The sequence below is a fragment of the Branchiostoma belcheri genome, unplaced genomic scaffold, assembly GCF_001625305.1.
Source record: "Branchiostoma belcheri isolate BF01 breed outbred unplaced genomic scaffold, Haploidv18h27 scaffold37, whole genome shotgun sequence".
Classification (NCBI taxonomy): Eukaryota; Metazoa; Chordata; class Leptocardii; order Amphioxiformes; family Branchiostomatidae; genus Branchiostoma; species Branchiostoma belcheri.
Window position 1 is genome coordinate 2,679,428 of NW_017803987.1, and position 5,485 is coordinate 2,684,912.

Sequence of the window (5,485 nt, forward strand, 5' to 3'; positions counted from 1 at the left end):
CCCACTGGAGTTGAAGTGCTTTGATCATGAAGTCCTTGGAGGTAGCGCAGTGTTGTTTTAGACTTTTGCCAGATCTAGAAATCAGCGCTTGAGGCAATCCTATCCTGACAAATGCTCATTTGGAAGGATATTCGTTCCCTTTCTTCAAGAATCTTGGTGCCGAGACTTGAGTCAGGTTTGATCTTACTCAGTGCTTGCTGACCCCAGGAACCAGCAAGGGCAAAACAATGTCAGAGTGGAGAGGAAGAGGTGTGTCTTGCAGGCTCTGTTACATTTCCTGAGATCAGAGATGGAAACTGTGCAGTCGGAACCCAAGAGGTCAACCACCTAACCTATCAGTTGAGGTCAACCACCTAACCTATCGCGAGGTGGAGTACACATCAAGTAAGGGACAAAAATTAATGTTAAGACGTGCAACTTGTCAACAAATGCAAGGATGCAGTTCACTTATACATATTTTATCAATACAGAAGAATAATATGCATTTTAGACATGCCCTTTGTTATGGGAAAACACCCTTCACTATAATCTACTTTCTCTGGTCGTTAAAGAATTTAAGACATTGTTTTGCTTGTCAATTTCTTTCATCACCTTAAAAGTTTGTTTTATGATATTCAAGACATGAGACTTACGAAAGCCTGGCACATATTGGCACATTCATTACACATCTCCCCCCCCCCCCATTAAGAAAACAGCGACTTTACAACACTACAAAGCTGTGTTTGTATTGAAGACATGGAATCGGTTGTGGAAACAAGTCTGGCTTTCTCCATTCCCTTTGTCCCCATGTTTCCCGGGGAAATCGTACCCACATATTTTTGGTCCTTGGGATTCCCCTGAGGACAACAAGGAGCTAACCTCAGCCGTTTTCTTTTTTTTCCAACACGGAGCAAGGCCGCATCTGGGACTCCTTGTGCGCCAAACAAGCGAGAAGGGCAACATCCAAGTTTATGAAACACGGGAGGCAAAGCATGGGTCACCGGCATGGCCACTTAACAGGAGTTTGAAACTTGGTGTTGATAGATCAGTGGGGAAAAACAAAAGGCCTCCCCGTTGGTGGTACCTGTGACAGCCGCAGGCTTTTCGGGGCGAAAACGTGCCGGGCACGACTTGGCACCCCGCTGGCAGGGCGAAACATTAAAATTCTTGCTTCAGAGAGGGTGACACGGTTCGCCACTGTCCCTCGTCGATGGGAACAGCATGGCCGTGTGTCAGAGTTGGAAAGGACTATGAGTCTTCACTTGTAGAGCTTCTACGGGGCTTCTCCAGACCACAGGCACCTCCAGACCTCCATGCAGGCTCTATGATTGGGGCTTTTTTCCTTACACCATATCATTTCTATTGGCACTCTGGTTCCTGGGCCAGCCCAACTTCGTCAAGTCAAATACAAATAGAAGTAATATGCCATAAGAGAAAAAAGGCCCAGTCACAGAGCCTGCTAAGGAGGCTAGACAGGTGCAGCCTATCGCCAGTTTTTCCTCGACCATGGAGGCAGCTAGCTGCAAGATGTCAATCACCTATGGTTTTGTACAGTCTACAGCCCCCTCTCTTACCGTCTGCCTTACTTCCCCACCATTTGGCCACAACACAACAGGAACGAAAAGTCACGGCCTTTCAACCAGAAGAACGGTGATGACGAGGCAACTTTAAAAAGAAAATTCAACTTGCTGAACTACAACTACGTGTAATTGCCAAAGGTGTGTCACTTGGTAAGGCACCCTGTCTTATAGGTCTAATAACACACTACCCTCTTTCTTCACTGCATTCAGATAGTATCTGTCTTCACTACATGTGTACTAAGCAAGGGCTGACTGACGTACCCAGCACAGCGAGGGTGCTGATGAAGCTCCCGGGCTTAACGAAGTTTAAGGCAAGGCCAAGGTCAGGCAATTCCACATTCTAGGAACCCAAAGGGAAAACTGTGACGATCTCGGGCTTAAGCATCCTCGGCTGGGATCACTGTCAACAATCCGTGCTTTAACACCTAGTTTAAGAGGGGGAAAGCAGCCACGTCAATTATCCACTAATGTGAGCCTTGCTTCCTTGATTTAATTTGCTGAATGAGTCAGAGATTTCCTCAAACACTCAACGCATTGGCTTGAGTGCCGGCCCAACAAGGGCTAGAAAGCAGCAGCCACAATAAAGATTTTGGCTGTTTCAAGATGTATTAAACTGAAAAAAGCTAAGAAAAGTAGCCAATGGCTAGGGGATGGCAGGGAAAGCAGTGGATGCAGTTGGAAATTTTGACATGCAATATCAACTCTTCTAGCATGGTGGTGTGAACAACTACTTTGATTTGAACATTTGACTTTTTTTATCTTCCATGTAATACATGTTTGGTTATGTGCTTTTGTTGCTTTTGTTTACAACCTACTATGAATTCAATTTACTTTCTTTGTGCATACTTCAATCAAAGACTGTTGGTTTTATACGTTTTCTGTAGACTGGGCCCCTTTCTAAAAAAAGTCATCAGTTGAATGGGGCCACCCACTTGCTCTAACATTCAATAAACAAAAACAAGTGAAATAAAGACCCTTTTACAACAACGGTTTAAAGCTTTTCTCCCATTGAGGAGCGCAGGACCATTACGGTATCCGTGTACTTCCTGATGTGAACTTTCCCACCAGGCGGACGGATGATGGTGGCATTCCTGGCAGTGCGGCTCTGTTTATTTGAAAACTCCTGCCCAGTCGTGTGCATCGCCGTAGAAAGAAACACCAACCCCACCTGCCAACAGACAGGCCTGCCGACAAGTGCCCTGATTCAAGTTCATGTCCCACCGACGCCCTTTGAGACTCCTTCCACCACTAAGACCTACGACTGATTGGCTAATAGTCCTTCAACTGCTGATGGCATTCTAAAAGAATTCTTTTGAAGTACTTTAAGAGACGGTATAATTTTTCAGCGAGGCTTTCGAAAAAAACTACAAATTGATCTCATGTGGCGGTGCGCCATGTTTACGTCGTTACTGGCTACTTCTTTTAAAATATTTCCCCCAAGTCTGCAAACAATGGGAAATGTGTCTGTGAGAAGAAGCCCTAATGACTTCAAGTGCAGATCTTCTTCTGTTAGGCCCAGACAAAACATCCACAATCACTCTCCTTATCCAGGAGATATCTCTCCTGCTGGTGTGAAAGCATCCTCAGAGGCAATCATGTCTTTACAACTAGCAGTAGTGAGTTACAGGATAGCTTCCCCTTAGGCAGTTGTGTACATCTAAGGTCAGGTATACCACACAGGGCTAGAAACATGCTTACCTGCACAGATGACATTAACCTTGCCCAAGGTATTAACATGCACATCTGACGCATCTCACCTACACCACTCATTTCCTTTCCTTTCCCAGCCCAACAAAAACAATTTTTGAAAGTTGTCTATTTGCTGTTGTAGATCTTTAACATACTGGAAGCACAAGGTACTCGGACATAGCTGCACGATTCCAATTCTACTCGCACTAACCTGCACCTGCAGGTTGTGTTTCGAGCCCTACCACTTATCTGACAGTAGCTGATGTTAGTGTAAGGGCATCTAAGGAACCCCAGTGTGTTCACAACAGTGCAGAGACAACGACGGGGCACTTAAGTTAGTCTCCACACAGAAAGGGGCAATCCTTTCAAGGTGAGTTTGCGTTTTAGGACATTATTTGCAGCAGTGCTATGCTGACTGCATACCTCCGACAATAGCGACATGTACTTCTTGAGTGTGTTGACATTCGGCCCACCCTTGTTTTTACAGGGGAGGGCATTTTATTGGGGTGTGGTAATGGTTTAAAAAAAGGTTTTGTTTATCTAAAATTTATATTGTGTTCCAAAAGATGTGTTACTTTCTTAAACATGTTAAAAATTAGATGACCATAAATGTGCATGTTTTTCAATATACAATCGCTTTTGCTGTACATCTTTTACTTATCCTTTTTTGCAAAATGCATGTATTAGAATAAGATGGATTCCAGGCTAACACCGTGCTATTCTGACTGTGTACCTGCGACAGTAGCCGATGTACTTCTTGAGTGTGTTGACATCGAGCTCGCCCTCGGAAGCAGGCTGGGTGGAGGCCAGCGCGTTCATGTGCACATTCATTACGTGTTTGGCCGGCGTCTAGGCGGGAGACACAAACAAGAGTCGCTTTGTGGAACAAGTGCGAAAGAATGGCTTTGGAATGAGAGGAAGATTTGGTCAGTGATAAATCTTATCTAGGAGACTTGAGCTGCCAATTCCACAAATATCTTTTAGGTATAGGGCCAGAATATCAAGATAAAATGGTAATAACAACAGACGAAGTTGCATCACCAAGTTACAGCATCAGTTAGTAGAGAAAGGTTAATAAAGTTTGTTTTCTCTGTGTCATCTCAGTCACTAAAAAAGTTCTTCTAGTGTCTTTCTTTTTCTGCTTAGTTCTTGATAGACATTTCATTTTCAGAAGTTAGCAGATTTTTCAATTACTTATCAATTACTGAATCAAGATCAATACACACACATTAGAATACACATTTCCCTATATTCAACATAAAAAATCATGAAATTACATGTATAACAGGAAGAGCATAATGAATAAAAAATATGTTTTACCATGTCCTTCTGTTCACTGTGCTCATCTTTAACTATGAAGATGGTGTCAAATCGGGACAAGATGGTCGGCATGAAGTCAATATTCTGTACAAGAACAAGACAAAAAAGTTATTCTGACAACCAACTTAATCTCTCTTAACCTAAAAACAAGGAGAAAATTATTCACAAGATTACAGACTTTAATGTTTATGAGAAACAACTTTGAGTATCGCTATCAACAACTTGTGGATTTGTATTACCCTGTTTTGATCTCATCTGTATTCCAACAAAATTGATTCCATTTTTTTGACCTTGACTCTTGGAGTGACCCATTGACCTTCAGCAACCACCCTCCCCCTACCCTGTATCCTGCCTATTTCCCCTTTTGGTGTTCTGCAACAGTAACAGGGAATGGGGTGGTGTGTTCCACCTGATTAACACAGGAGATTGGGTCAACATATCTGTCAGCACTACAAAGGCAGGGACACTGACAGGTGCATTCTGATCGAAGCGTACAGGTGGTACGGCCCGACCCTCGTCTGCAAGACATCCTAACCTTCAGCTTCCTTCCTACCTCCTAGATATATATTCGCCCTGGACATCCTACCCTCCAGCTTCCTTCCTACCTTCTAGGGATATATTTGCTCTGGACATCCCACCCTTCACCTTCCTTCCTACCTTCTGAAGATATCTATGCTCCTTGCACTGATGTATGCTGCATGAGTGGTAGTAAATAATGGCCACGGATACTTCCCATGCCTCCCATCCGGCTCATGCCCAGACACAACCATTTGTCAAGAGTGCTGTACAGAGCTTGTCTAGAAGATGGAATTTCTTTATCCTTCTAAAACAAAGGTTCCTCAGATGACCCAACCCTACGAAAGGTATCCACACCAGGTGTCACTTTCAGGGATCGCCACTTGAGGGTTCAAAGAACA

General features: G+C 43.8%; 1 protein-coding gene across 1 annotated transcript in view; it reads right to left on the reverse strand.

Annotated features, from left to right (window-relative positions):
* Positions 1 to 5,485, reverse strand: part of LOC109476265 (protein scribble homolog) — a 97,496-nt gene that overhangs the window by 57,552 nt on the left and 34,459 nt on the right. The gene's annotated exons all lie outside the window — the stretch shown is intronic.